The 15,480-nt window shown below is 52.1% G+C and overlaps 1 long non-coding RNA gene across 1 annotated transcript; it reads right to left on the bottom strand.

Moving 5' to 3' along the window:
• Window positions 1-671: 671 nt before the first annotated feature.
• On the bottom strand, window positions 672-1,471 carry LOC117044444. The gene is made up of 2 exons (XR_004426292.1): window positions 1,364-1,471; window positions 672-750 (listed from the first exon to the last, which is right to left on the bottom strand). It is a non-coding gene; the product is annotated as an uncharacterized LOC117044444 (long non-coding RNA).
• Window positions 1,472-15,480: the final 14,009 nt, after the last annotated feature.

The following is a 15,480-nucleotide window of genomic DNA, read 5'->3' as shown; positions in this document are numbered from 1 at the left end:
GGCACCAGCAACTCCAGAGAAGAAATGGGGTGGTCTTCCTTAATTCAGAGATGATGTGTGATGGTTCTGCTGTAGAGTTAAATGATAAAGAGAGGAAGCACCGTGAATATGGGGTGTGTGTGTAGAAACAGACCCCAAAGCCTAATGCTATCAGAGTTGGGATTTCATGGTGTGGTTGGCTCAGCCTTTAGCTCAGCTGGTTAGAGTTGGTTTGAGTGTGACCTTCTGCAGGATGTGCAGAGATAGGCCTCCATCACAAACCCAAATGACTCCCTGCACTGTCTGGGGCTGATGGTAGATATAATCCAAAACATCTGATTGGGCACCTGGTTGACAAAGGCTGCCCTCCATGCTTTCAAAAACCTTGTTCCACACTGGGCTCGGTTCTCTGGCTCCTGTTTTCTAAGTTGCTGGAGTCAAGTGGCTTCAAATATCATCAAGGAATTCTCAACATCCAAACTCAAAACAATAAATTTAGCATTTGGGAGAATCTAGCAAGTGCCCCCACCCCCGGTGGCTGTTAAGGGTCAAAGACAGGGTGGCCTTTGGGGTCTTGTCTCTTTGAGATGCCCCAGAGACTTATTTCCAGGCACAGGTATGGCTTTGCAGATAACACACCTTAGCTGCGCTTGCAGCAACGCCTGTCTCCCGAACACTTCCCAATCTCTTTCTCGCCTTTGTTGCAGGTTTTTCTGCAGCTGCCCCCATTGTTCTGGCAATCCTGGGTAGGACGTTGAGCTCCGGTGAAATCTGTAAGGCAAAGCGAAGAGAAAATCTAATTGAGAGAGAGAGAAAGACAGAAAGACAGAGAGAGAAGGAAGGAGCAGGAGAGAACCTACCTGGGAAGGTTCCTCTAGAACACACGGAGGGCACCAGGTTGGGGGAGGCTGGTGCAGGATGAATGCAGGGAAGGGACTGGGATAGAGAGTGAGACCCTTCCCCTCCCCCTGCACCCCCAGAAGGCAATCAATGGCATCCTTGGGCCACTGGCAAATTTGGAGAGAGAAGTTTTCTTGCCCAGGAAACTGGCCCACTCTCTTCTTCACCACAAAGCTGAATGCACTGAAATGTGTTATTACAGATTTTATAGCAACAGCTTCTTTGGATGAGATTCCATACTTTAGGGATTGGGTTGGCAATCGGATCTTAAGAGCCAAAGGGACCCCACCTGGTCCATCAACCTGGTCTCACAGTGGCCAGTCAGATGCCCCATTTGGAAAGCTCTCAAGTGGGACAGAGGGGTAAGAGAATTCCCCCCATCCCTTTGGGATTCCCTGCAAGAGGTGTTCAGAGGGAGGTTTAAAAGGAACAAAGCTAAGAACTGTGGAGCTCAGAGAAGAAGCATGTGAGAAGAAGGCCATACCTGGAGCCAGCAGCATCAAGAAGAGGACGGCAACAGAGAGGAGGCAGAAGATCTTCATGGCTGGAGGTTGGTGGGAATCCTGGAGATGCTGAGGACAAGTGGAAGAGCAGTTGACTGGGGAAGGAGAGGTCCCCCTACTTATAGGTGGATGGAGGACTGTTGAAACCTTGTGGGAAGCCAAATGTCTTTTACAGGATAGATGTCTCAAGCCCTGCAGGGAAGAAGAACATGAGAAGAGTCGCCTTGATTTGAGTAATGCTCTTTTGCAAAACTACATATGGGAAGAAAGACCACAAACCTGTGTAGCGTCACTGACTGTCAAAGAGTGGTAATTGGGTTGTTTCTAAAATGTTGTCATCGCTGAAGGAATTTTCCAATAATGCCTTGAAAATACAGATTTTTTTTTTCCTTGGAGGAAAGGGCTATCAGGGCTACTGGCCATAATGGCTCCCTCCACTGTTGGCATCTGTAGGCCCCTGTAGGCCAGTTCTCAGAATCAGAAGCGAGGGGGTTGCGGTTACGCCCATTCGTGTTTCTTTTGGCTTCTGGTTATTCCTCTGATAACAAGATGCTCAAATCTTGCAGGCCATTGGCCTGATCCAGCAAAGTTCTTCTAATGCCCTTTGCAGAGTTAAAGTTTATTCAGATGATGCATTTTTAAAAGAGGTCCTTCACGGCACACTGCCAAAGAATTTACTTTGCTTCTTCAAACATAGTGGTAGCTGCCCCCTTAGATGGTATTGAAAAGGCCTTTCTTGTAGGATACAGGTGGCTGCCGGTCACAACTATGGCCCCAAGTGCCATTTCCAGGAAGAGGCATTAAGAAGCCATCATGGCAAGTTGCCATTGAAAGGCTTATCAAGTCATGGGTATTAAATAGTGGGTGGACATTACATAACAATGGGTTTGCCCAATCTGCTTTTAAAGCCATGCAACTTGCTGGTCACCATTGCCTCTTGTTGAAGTGAGTTCCGCAGTTTGACTATATGCTGAATAAAAAAGTCCTTTCTTTTATCTCTCCTGAATCTCCAGACATTCAGCTTCACCTGATGTCCCCATCAGACTCCTCTATGAATCCACCTTACCTCCCTTAATGAAACACCTGCGTCTCTTCCCCCTTTCCCCACACTCAACCTGCCCCACAGATTCAGCTGCTTGACAGCCTTGGCATTATGGAGAGCATTGTCATTGCTCAACCAAGCACAGCCAGGGCAAAGGGTGTCTCTGATGTTCCCATATATATCCATGGAAATTGCATGTGGAAATGAATTTCATCCAGGGAAATTGCCCTGCCAAAATTTGCGGATTAGGCAAAATTACATACAGACATGTTATCAAGAGAAATGCTGATGAGTTTTCTTCAGGCCTTTTTTATTGTTTAAACAAACTGAAATGGAACTGTGGAAAACTCAACTGCAGCTTGGAAAAGGAGACACTGTGAGAGACCAAAATTGACCGAATTGCCCAATGCTCTCATTTTTGCTTCTGTTTTCAGTTTGTTCTGTATTTTAGCGGTTGGACCAATGTTGCTTCTATCCTTTGAGCAAATCATTTGTGGACAGATTAAAGCAGGGCATGAATTTTTAAAATAAGAATGAATAGATTTCCAGTGGCAGGTGGGTGTGGTGCTCCCCAGGTGTTTTGTTTAAAAGCAAGCTTATTTGGGGACACTTTTGAGCCTGCTCCTCCCAACACCTTAAACTGGGCCCTGTAGTTCACTGGCAGCCAGAGCATTGGTTTCAGGACCAGTGTCACAAAGTCCCACTGGCATCTCCAAGATGTAGTGATGTTCACAAAACTGGATGATTTTAAGAGAGGATTAGGCCAATTCTTGGAAGGGAGGGTGAGCACAGCCCAAAGGCCTTCCCAGACAGCCTCCACCAGTCCCCCCCCCCAAGAAATATTGTTGTTGTTGTTGTTGTTGTTGTTGTTGTTGTTGTTGTTGTTGTTAGTACCCCGCCCATCTGGCTGGATTTCCCCAGCCACTCTGGGGATGCAGCGAAATGTCAATTATGGCAGAAAGTGAGAACGGCAATCTTGAAGTCACTGTTGGGATGGGGACCAAAGGGGGAAGATGGAAAAGGACTGGATATTATATACGGATTATATGGGAAAATATTAGAACAAGAACATAATCATAACAGGCTGCAAAAATACTCAGCAGTATATGTTATGACCTGAGATTATGTAAACTAATGAAAATAATTTAGTAGAATGAGAAAATGCAGTTACAAGGATAGGAAACCTTGGAATGAATGCATGTTTGATTCAAGGCACAGAGGATATACATAATCTCGGGAGAATATAGATATGTTATTATTACTATTGTATGTTTATGTTCTATATCTATGCTTTCTTTTTCTTATTATTTTATGTTTGACTGTAACATAGTATGTGTTGATGATGAGAAATAACAGAAAAGCCAAAAAAGCAAAGGTGGTGGACTCTACGTGAGAGGAGGTTTTCAAGGAGAGATTGGGTGGCCACCTGTCAGGAATTCTTAAGTTTGCACTAGATGACTCTCAGGGTCCCTTTCAACTCTCCAATTGCAGTATTCTATGATAAATGCCATTTTGCTCCATTCTGACCTGGCATTACTGTCCCCCACTCTAATAAACCTCCCCCCCTCCTTCTGATCTGGGCCGATTCCCAATTCCACTGTGTTGCACGGAAGCAGCTGCCTGTTACTTCACACACCTTTGCTGCCTGTGGACATTCGATGATCATGGAGCAATATTTGTCTGACTTGGAGCCAGACATGGTGAGGAAACAGAACTCAGCGGTGAGACCACATCCTGCTCACCTTGCCTGCTGCATCTTGCACTTCGGTCTCTTGGGAAAGGATGCTGAAGACATCCCATGTCTGTGTAGGTTGCAAAAGATGTGCAGATGCCCTGTAAGTTTCACAGGACAGGACACAGCACAGACCAACAGCTCACGGCCGGCACTAATAATCCTCCTCCATAACAATATGAGAGTGTGATCCTCACTTTTGAACCCCCATACCAATGCCTGCCACTGCCAACAATATCAAAACCAAGTGTTGATTCAGCACTACAATAAAATGCAAACAGCACAACACACACATTCAGACCATTCACGAAAAGAGAGTTAAACTTGCCCTTTCTTTGGAAAAATGCATGTGGAGTCTGATTGAAGGGCAATGGCACAGTTTGGTGCTGAAATGACTGGGTTGTTTCCACGGCTGCTATCCTGTTCAGGCAAGAGATTTCTGCTTGGTATAGGACATTTCCCTCCTCTCCCCAGAAGACTCCCCCCAAGCACCTCAAAATCTGCACTAAAGATTGGAATGACCCTCCAGATCAGATTTTGGTGGTGCCTGGGGGCAGAGATGCGTTCCTCACCACTGTCCAGGGAGAGGAGATGAATCAGGATTCAATTTGTGAAGTTGGAGGCAAGCCATTGAGTTGCAGATGGTGGTGAGAAAGCCCAGGAGGAAATGATGGTATGAGATGTGGGCCTGAAGGACTTAGCATGAGAAGAGCCCTGAAACGGACCAGCCCAAAGGCCTGTCTAGTCCAGCACCCCTTGCTCTCTCCCACAAGCTCACACTCTCTTTTGTAAACCACTGAGAGGCTGTTTTCACAAGCAAGCTGCACAGAAATGCCAAAACTCCCACCAGGCTCAGCCTCACATGGTCCAGCATGGGCTGTTGGGAGTAGTAGTCCCAATAATCTAGGATTCTATGATTCTATATGACCTGTGTCCAGATCTCCCATCTTCCCCCTTTGGTCCACATCCCAACAAGGACTTTAAGACTTGTTGTGCTGGCCCCAAGGGTTTGTCCATGAAGCGAGGTCCAAGTCCAGTCCTGGGTCTAGGGGTCCAAAGGAGGTCAGTCCGGCGGGGAGCGAGGCAGGGAGCAGGTCAAGGTCCAAGGCAGGTTCAGGCACAAGGTTGCAGGTTGAGCACACGCTTGCAACTATGTTGCTCACGCAACTTGGGCTGGGTCTGGCTGGCTTTTATCTGGCCCTATGCTTAGGGCCGCCCCGATCCTCTGGAGACTCGCCTCTCCTCCGGGCCTGGAGGCGAGCACTCCTCCTGCAGACACTTAACTCCCTTCGCCTCTCTGCCCTGAGCCTCTGTAGCTCAGGAGAGGCTGGTGGGTTACTGGACCCAGGGGATGCCTCAGCTTCCTCTGAAGAGGCTGGGAGTGGAGCACCTGCAGGCAATGGGTCCTCCCTCCCATCAGGAGCCAGAGCAGACTCTGCTGATGCCTGCACCTGGGGATCCAGCACAGGTGGGGATCCTTCAGGCTCAAGCCCTGGCCCCGGCTCAGCTGGTTCTGGAGGCGGGGAATCCTGTGCAGGCTGGGATCCCTCAGGTTCAGCATCAGAGTCTGACTCCCAGGCCATCACACCATCCCCCCTCCCAGGCCTCCCCCTCAACTGAGGGGCCGGACCAGGCTTGCTGGGGTAAGCTGCATGGAAATCACGGAGGCAGGCAGGTGCGTGGACGTTTTCCACTGGTTCCCATGAACGATCCTCAGGCCCATACCCCTTCCAGTCGATGAGGTATTGGAGCTTCCCCCTGCGGTATCGTGAGTCGAGAATGCGCTCCACCTCGTACTCAGGCTCCCCCTCAACCAAAACTGGCTGCGGTCGTGGATTGTCTGGGTGGAACTCGTCGGGCGGGGCGACTGGACTAAGTAGGGACCGGTGGAATACTGGGTGAACCTTGAGTGATGGAGGTAACTGGAGGCGAAACGCCACCGGTGACACCTGCGCAGTGATGGTGAATGGGCCGGCAAACCGTGCATCCAGCTTTCGTGAGGGCCGAGAAGGATGCAGGTGATGGGTAGAGAGCCACACCCGATCGCCAACATGGAGTTCTGGCCCCTCCTGACGATGTCGGTCAGCTTGGGCCTTGTATGCGTCCTTGGCCTGGCGCAGTTGCTCCATCAATAATTGTTGCTGGGACTGAAGCTCCTGAAGCCAGTCTGTCACTGCGGGGACCGCGGAAGCTGGCAGCACGTCCGGGAACAAACGTGGATGGTAGCCGTAGGAGGCCTGGAACGGGGTCTGCTGGGTGGAGGCGTTCACTGCATTGTTGTAGGCGAACTCCGCCAATGGCAAGTGATCGACCCAGTCATCCTGCTGGAAGCTGCAGTAACACCGGAGGTACTGCTCCAGCACCGCATTTGCCCGTTCCGTCTGGCCATCGGTCTGCGGGTGGTGGGCCGAAGATAGACAGACCTCCGTCCCAAGGGTCTGGTGCAGGGCTCGCCAGAAGTGGGATGTGAACTGGACGCCGCGGTCAGAAACCACATGCTCGGGAAGGCCATGCAGGCGGAAGATGTGCTGCATGTACAGTTGAGCCGTCTCCTTAGCTGTGGGTATGGACGGGCAGGGGGCACAGTGCACCATCTTAGTGAAATGGTCCGTGAAAACCAGGAGGCAGGTACAGTGACAAGATGGGGGCAAGTCTACCACAAAGTCCAGTGAGACCGTGTGCCAGGGACGTGGTGGGACTGGTAATGGCTGGAGCAGACCGGGGGGTCGCCCAGTAGGACCCTTGGCCCGCCGGCAGACATCGCAACCAGCAACATAGCGTGCCACATCAGCCTTCAGGCGGGGCCACCAGAACTCCCGGCTTACCAGATGAGTGGTCCGGTACCGCCCAAAGTGCCCTGCTGCTGGGGCATCGTGGGACATCTGGAGAACCTCAGCCCGCAATGGTCCTGGTGGGATGTATAGACGACCCTGGTGCAGCAGTAGGCCCTGGTGCAGGGCCAGCCCTGGATATCGAGGGCATGACCCGTCAGACAGTTCCCGGAGCCGTTCCTGAGCCCAAGCGTCGACCCGTTGCTGTTCTCGCACCCGAGCCTGCAGTGGCTTGGCCTCCTGAGTGGCCAGGAATGTGGCTGGTGGTAAGATAGTCGTCGGTACTGCCTGCTGTACAGTGTCTGCGACGTCCTCGGGTTTCCGGGACAGGGCATCCGCTTTCCGGTTTTGGGAGCTAGGGATGTAGCGGATCCGGAACTGGAACCGGGAGAAAAACAGCGCCCACCGGATCTGCCTTTGGTTCAACTTGCGGGTGGTCTGGAGGTACTCCAGATTCCGGTGGTCCGTTCTCACTTCCACCGGGTGTCGTGCCCCCTCAAGATGATGGCGCCAGACCTCAAAGGCCACCTTGATGGCCAGTAGTTCCCGCTCCCACACGGTATAGTTACGCTCCGCCGGAAGGAGCTGCCGGGAGTAGTAGGCGCAGGGTAACAGCGGCGCATCGGGTCCGTGTTGCTGAGACAGGATGGCACCGAGAGCCGTACTGGAGGCATCAGTCTCCACCACGAAGGGACGAGAGGGATCAGGATGCTGTAAAATTGGCGCCCTCTGGAAACAGGCTTTCAACCCCTGAAATGCCACTTCAGCCTCCTCATCCCAGGAGAAGGGTGTCTTGGGGCGCAGCAGTCGGGTTAATGGGGTGGTGCGATGAGCATAATCTGCAATGAAGGTCCGGTAATAGTTGGCGAACCCTAGGAACCGCTGTAAGTCCTTGCGGTTCCGGGGCGCTGCCCACTCTCGAACCGCAGCCACCTTCCCAGGGTCCATCTGCACCCCGTCAGGGGAGAGTCGGTGTCCAAGGAAGTCCACTGACCGCTGGTGGAACTCGCACTTGCTGAGCTTGGCATACAGGCGGTGCTCCCGCAAGCGCTGCAACACGGACCGAACATGACTCTCGTGACGGGCTGGGTCACGGGAATAAATCAGAATATCATCTAGGTACACCACCACGTATTTGTCTAGCAAGTCCTGGAACACGTGGTTGATGTACCGTTGAAACACGGCGGGTGCGTTGCATAATCCGAACGGCATAACCAGGTATTCAAACTGCCCATACCGGGTCCCGAATGCCGTCTTCCACTCGTCCCCGGCACGGATCCGAATCAAGTTGTAGGCCCCTCGGAGGTCCAGTTTGGTGAACATCTGCGCCCCCTGCACCCGCTCCAGCAATTCTGCAATAAGGGGCAAGGGGTACCGGTCTGGGATGGTGATCTTGTTCAGGGCCCGGTAGTCATGGCAGAGGCGAAGCTCCCCACACTTCTTCTTAACGAAGAGTACAGGAGCGGCAGTGGGTGAGGTAGAGGGCCTAATGAACCCGCGTTCCAGGTTCTTGCGAAGGAAGTCCTGCAAGGCTTCACGCTCTGGCTCCGAAAGAGAATATAGGCGGCTTACAGGCAGGGGCGCCCCAGGCTGGAGGTCTATGCCGCAGTCGAAGGACCGATGAGGTGGCAGCTGGTCTGCTCCCTGTTCCTCGAACACGTCTAAATAGTCCTGGTACACGGCAGGGAGCGTTGACACAGCCTGCCCCATGGGGGCAGCTGCTACTAACTCGGACTGAGCATGGGAACCCAGGTCTGGGAAGCGTACAGTCCGATTGACCCAGTCGATCTGAACATTGTGCGACTCCAGCCAGTCCATCCCAAGCACCAGGGGAAACCGGGGCATGGTGGCAATGTCCAGGGTTCGCACCTCCCGGTGCTGCTGGTAGCACAGGACCAAGGGCTGGGTCTCCCGAGTAACCGCGCCCGAGCGTAGGAGCCGTCCGTCAATTGCCTCCACCTGTACTGGTTCCGGCTTGTTCTGAAGCGGCACCTGATGCTGAGTGGCGAAGGCAGAGTCCATATAGGAGCGGGTTGCCCCCGAATCCACCAGAGCGTGGGTGAGAATCCAGGGCCCACCGGGGGGGTATAGACGCACCGGTATCATGAGGTGTTGCAATTCCACTGGTGAGGGCCCATCATGCGATGCTTGGGGCCCCAGGTAGCCTGGGCCATCGGCTACTGGGGTTGGCCGTTTCACCTGCGGCTGGCGTTTCTCAGGGCAGGTTCGGGCGTAGTGTCCACTCCCACCGCAGTAGAGACACAGGTTCCCCTCCCGACGCCGAGTCTTTTCCGAGGGGGAGAGGCGAGGCCGCGCTGCCCCGAGCTGCATCGGCTCCTCCAATGACTCAGCTCTGGCCACGGAACTGCAGGGAAGCACCGGCGCTGGGAGCCCGGAGTGCCGGCGGCCCCGGGCCTGGCGACGGTCCTCCAACCGATCATCTATCTGCAGACTCCGTTGGATGAGGGCATCCAGTGTGGCAGGGCGATCCAACGTGGCCAGCTGATCCAGTACCTCGTCTGAAAGTCCCTCGAGATACTGGTCCCGCAGTGCAGAGTCGTTCCAGGTCAAGTCCTGCGCCAGCAGCCGAAATTCTGTGGCGTAGATGGCCACTGTGGACTTGCCCTGTTTCAACCGCCGAATTGCCCGATTGGCTTGACTCCCCTTCTGAGGGTTGGCAAACGTGGTTTCCAGAAGATTGCAAAACCCCGTATAGTCTGTCAGCAAGGGGGAGTCTTGCCGGAGCAGCGGCAACGCCCACTTGGCCGCCTGGTCCTTCAGCAAGCTGATCAGGAAGTGCACCTTGGTGCGGTCGTCGGGGAAATCCCGAGCTCTCCCCTGAATATACAGCTTGGCCTGGGCGAGAAACATGGGAAAGCTGGCTGGGGACCCATCAAATTTCTCTGGCAGGGCCACGGGGTACTTGCCAGGAGCTGGGGCGGCGGCCCCAGGAGCCGGTAAGGCATCCAAACGCTGCTGAAGCGCCGTAACCACATTGCTTAGCTGCTGCACGGTGTGGGTCAAGGCCTGGTTCTCCTGGGCCAATGCCACCAGCGCAGCCGCCTGGTCAGCCATGGCTATTAGTTCCTCCCGAACGCACCCCAGCGAAGGGGGAGTGCGGGTGTGGCGTGAGCAAACTGTGCTGGCCCCAAGGGTTTGTCCATGAAGCGAGGTCCAAGTCCAGTCCTGGGTCTAGGGGTCCAAAGGAGGTCAGTCCGGCGGGGAGCGAGGCAGGGAGCAGGTCAAGGTCCAAGGCAGGTTCAGGCACAAGGTTGCAGGTTGAGCACACGCTTGCAACTATGTTGCTCACGCAACTTGGGCTGGGTCTGGCTGGCTTTTATCTGGCCCTATGCTTAGGGCCGCCCCGATCCTCTGGAGACTCGCCTCTCCTCCGGGCCTGGAGGCGAGCACTCCTCCTGCAGACACTTAACTCCCTTCGCCTCTCTGCCCTGAGCCTCTGTAGCTCAGGAGAGGCTGGTGGGTTACTGGACCCAGGGGATGCCTCAGCTTCCTCTGAAGAGGCTGGGAGTGGAGCACCTGCAGGCAATGGGTCCTCCCTCCCATCAGGAGCCAGAGCAGACTCTGCTGATGCCTGCACCTGGGGATCCAGCACAGGTGGGGATCCTTCAGGCTCAAGCCCTGGCCCCGGCTCAGCTGGTTCTGGAGGCGGGGAATCCTGTGCAGGCTGGGATCCCTCAGGTTCAGCATCAGAGTCTGACTCCCAGGCCATCACACTTGTGTTCTCGCTCTCTGTCACTGTGGACATTTCTTTTGTTGCCCACCAGCATTACACTTTCCATGCTTAAGTTGGGAATGGAGTCGTTGCTCTGGAAGACGATCATCAGGCATCTAAACCACATGACCAGTCCAACAAAGTTGATGTTGAAGAATCATTGCTTTGACATTGGCGAGGGGGCAATAGCAAAGAACCTTCAGCATCCAAAATAAACCAAAGATGGATATTAATTTATTTACAAATAAGCCCATTGTTTTTTGGACCTTATCAAACATGGAAATGCAAAGTTGAAGCAAACTGTAACAATCTCTAAGAAGATCTACGTTTCAATTTTCCCACTATTTCTCCTCCAAATACAGAAAAGGAAAGGAATGACCTCAAAAGATGCTCAGAAATCACACTGTCATTCCTCAATGGGTTGCTTGCCAGTGGAGTCCCCTTTGAGTTTTTGCCAGGAAAATGGGAGACATTAAATTCAGCTGGCAATTAAAGACCTGCCCAGCTCATTTGCACTTTCCACAACAATACGCAAACCAGAACAGAATCATCCTTCCAAATTGTCTCTTCTTTGAATTTTCCAAGGCGGTTCTCCAGTCACATAACGGGTACCCAAACCCATACAGTGGGGTACCAGTAGCCATTGATAACCCACAAATAAGAGCCTTTCAAAACCATCTAATTGGTGGTACTATCTCCTGTAGGAGCAAACTCCATTCTTTAACTGTGTGCTGTGAAGGATCTTTTTTAAAATGCATTATCTGAAGAAATCTTAGCTCTGCAAAGGGCACAAGGAGATCCCGGATGGATCAGACCAGCAGCCTACAAGAGTCCTTGTTGGGAATGGTAACAAGAAGGCTCCCAGATACACACATGTGGGAAAGAGCCATGCCATCGCTTGTGATTGTGAGGAACTGGAGTTCAGAGACCTTCAGACTCCAGCAGTGGAGGGGAGACAGAGCCCTGGGGGCCAGGAGCCCTGATAGCCCTCTCCTCCAAGAACGTGTTTTTCCTCTATTAACTTCATGGTGGACTCAATGCATAGCTGGGAAATAAATTCTCCAATGGCATAGTTTCAGAAACAACTCTCTCTGAATCTCTTTGCCTGTCAGTGATACTAGCCTGGTTTGTGGTCATTCTTCCATCTGTGGTTTTGCAGAAGAGCATTACTCAAATCCAGACAGCAATTCTCATCTTCGTCTGCTCCGCAGGGTTTGTGACATCTATCTTGTAAAAGACATTTGGTTTCCCACAAGGTTTCAACAGCCCTCCATCCACCTATAAGTAGAGGGACCTCTTCTTCCCCAGTCAACTGCTCTTCCACTTGGCTTCAGGCTCCAGGATTCCCACCAACCTCCAGCCATGAAGATCTTCTGCCTCCTCTCTGTTGCCGTCCTCTTCTTGATGCTGCTGTCTCCAGGTATGGCCTTCTTCTCAGATGCTTCTTCTCTGAGCTCCACAGATCTCAGCTTTATTCCTTTTAAACCGGCTTCTGAACACCACTTGCAGGGAATCCCAAAGGGATGGGGGGGGGGAATTCTCTTGCCCCTCTGTCCCCCTTGAGAGCTTCCCAAATGGGGCATTTGGTTGGCCACTGTGAAACCAAGTTGATGGACTAGATGAGTCCCCTTTGGCCTGATCCAGCAGCCAAGCTCTAGGTATTTGATTGCCATCCCAATCTTAAAATATGGGATCAGATCCAAAGAAACTGTTGCTATAAAATCTGTAATAACACATTTCAGTGCATTCAGCTTTGTGGTGGGGAAGAGAGCGGGCCAGTTTCCTGGGCAAAGGGGCTTCTCTATCCAAGGTTTCTAGTGGCCCCCAGGGAAGCGAGTGACTGCCTTGGGTCAGCTCCCCTGATGAAGGCGCTGGGGGGGGAAGGGTCTCACTCTCCACCCCAGCCCCCTTTCCTGCATTCATCCTGCACCAGCCTCCCTCAACCTGGTGCCCTCCAGATGTCCTGGCTAGCGGGATTGTTGAGGAACAAAGGGGGTGTTATGTACTGAGTTGAATAGGATCCAAAATGCAGCTGTCTGATTGGTCCTAGAACAATAGGATCCAGAATGCAGCAGTCTGATTGATCCGCAGGAGCCAGCCAATCCAGCTCCAGGTGGAAGTGAATCCGCAACCCGATTGGCATACAGGAGTATCCCGGACAGGGTGGAAGGTATAGAAGGCCAGTCCTGGGAGATGGAGCAGCCCTCCCCGGAATATCTTCTTCTTGGGAATTGCACCTCCCTCTCTTAGTTTGCTTTTCTCTTCGCTTTGCCTTACAGATTTCACCGGAGCTCAACGTCCCACCCAGGATTGCCAAAATAATGGGGGCAGCTGCAGAAAAACCTGCAACAAAGGCGAGAAAGAGATTGGGAAGTGTTCGGGGGACAGGCGTTGCTGCAAGCGCAGCTAAGGTGAGATATATGCAAAGCCATACCTGTGTCTGGGAATAAGTCTCTGGGGCATCTCAAAGAGACACAACCCCAAAGGCCGGAGATTTACAGCTCTGCTTCTTCCCCCTGTCTTTGACCCTTAACAACCAATGGGGGGCACTTGCTAGATTCTCCTGAATTCACTGTTTTGGGATGTTGACAATTCCCTGATGGCATTTGGAGCCACTTGACTCCAGCAGCTTAGAAAACAGAAGCCGGAGAACCGCGCTCTATGTGGAATATGCTATTCAGAAGCATAGAGGGCAGCCTTTGTCAATCAGGTGGCCACCAGATGTTTTGGATTATCAGCCCCAGACAGTGCAGGGAGTCATTTGGGTTCAGGATGGAGACCTCTCCCGACCTCTGCACATTCAGAAGGTCACACTCTAACCAACTCTAACCAGCTGAGCTAAGGCCTGAGCCAACTTTCCCTTCCCCATGAAATCTCAACACTTATAGCATCTGGCTCTTTGATCTTCAGGGGGTTCCTGGCCTGTTTTGAGCATCCTCCCACCCATATTCACAGTGTTTCCTCTCATTTTCTTTTAACTCTACAGCAGACCCATCACACATCATCTCTGACAAAAGGCAGACCACCCTGTTTCTTCTCTGGAGATGCAACTGCCTTGACTGGACCTCTGCAGAAACTCTTTGCTCACTGCTGCTGCTTCTGAAGGCGATTCTGAGAAGGATCCATCCCTGCCCAATCCTTTCTGCCTGTTTACTCCAGAGCAAGTCCTCCTGTGCTCAGTGATGCTAACATCTTTGGAACTGGGTTTAGGGTGGGATTTAACTCGTCATTTGCTTTAGCTTTTCCTTTCAATAAATGCAAGCATTGGAAACCTCTGTGTGGGTGCCTTGTATGAAAAGGGGTGCTGGGGTGGGGTGGGGGCTCTGACAGTTCCTCTCCATACTCTGACTTTTATTTGATTTGGGAGTAACTGACAGGTGATTCCGTACAATAACACAGTGAAATTGGGAATTGGCCCAGATCTGAAGGTTCAGGGGGCAGTTGGAGGGAGGGGGGAAAGCAATGCTTGACCCATCCCCTTCCGGGTCAAAATGGAGTAAAATACTGCTGGATTGTAGAATCATAGCATTGTAGAGTTGGAAGGGACCCCCAAGGTCATTTAGTCCAACCCCCTGCAATGCAGGAATGTCAGCTAAAGCATCCATGACAGGTGGCCATCCAACCTCTACTTAAAAACCTCCAAGGAAGGAGAGTCCACAACTGCCCAAGGGAGACAATGACACTGTCAAATAGTTCTTACTATCAGAAAGTTCTTCCGAATGTTTAAGGAAATCTCCTTTCCTGCAACTTGAAGCCATTGGTTTGAGTCCTGCCTCCAGAGTAGGAGAAAGCAAGCTAGATCCCTCCTCCAAGTGACAGCCCTTGAGATATTTGAAATGGCTCTTATATCTCCTCTCAGTCTCCTCTTTTCTAGGCTAACCAAGCCCAACTCCCTCAAATGAGCGGAGGGTGTGTGTGTCATCAGAGCTGGTCTCCCACCTCTGCAGGGAAGGTTTGCCCCTACAAACACAAACTTCACCAGGAAGTGGTCAGTCCATGACAATTGGATAGTACACACACACACACATACACACACAACATTCGAAGACCACCTCCATTTCCACTCTGGTCAAAGTTTGGTCTCATCTTAGGGATTCCGCTCTGGGTTTTTTGTAGAGATCCCATCTCACGCAGTGTCCTGTTCTCAAAGTGAGCAGCCAGGTGCACATTATGGGGAAAATCAAAAGACTTTTAAAGTCATCCAAGTTGGATCTTTCCTTCCAGTGAGCACTCAGGGCTGATTTCCTTAGGAATGGATAGGTTTGATCTCCTTGCAGTCCATGGGACTCTCAAGAGTCTCCTCCAGCACCACCAATCACCATCAATCGCCCTCTCTCTCATCCTCTTTTAAAGACATCCAAGTTGGTTGGGAGTTCCATAGATGAACTGCGGAAAGAAGGACATCCCTTTCTGTGTCCTGAAGCTTCCACCATTCAGCTTCATTGGTTATTCCCGAGTTCTGGCGCTCTGGGAGAGGGAGGAAAACTTTTTGCGATCCACTATCGTTGGCAGGGGGAAGAGGGGAGAGGAACCTCGCAGAGCGTTTGAGAAAGCCACTGGGTGAAAGACCCACCTCCCTGGAAAGAGGGGGGAAGGTTGGGGTGAATCGTGAGAGGAGGGGGAAGGGTTTGGGGGCAAGCTGTGAGTCGAAGGAGTGGGTGAAGTGGGGCAGGAGGGGATTTGGTCTGATATGGGTGAAGGGAGACCACTTGGGGAGGGAGGTGAGGTGGAGCCCATATTAACTAAGGTATCAGAGTTGG

This window comes from Lacerta agilis, chromosome 3 (genome assembly GCF_009819535.1).
Source record: "Lacerta agilis isolate rLacAgi1 chromosome 3, rLacAgi1.pri, whole genome shotgun sequence".
Lineage (NCBI taxonomy): Eukaryota > Metazoa > Chordata > Lepidosauria > Squamata > Lacertidae > Lacerta > Lacerta agilis.
This window is presented reverse-complemented; position numbering and strand designations above follow the sequence as displayed.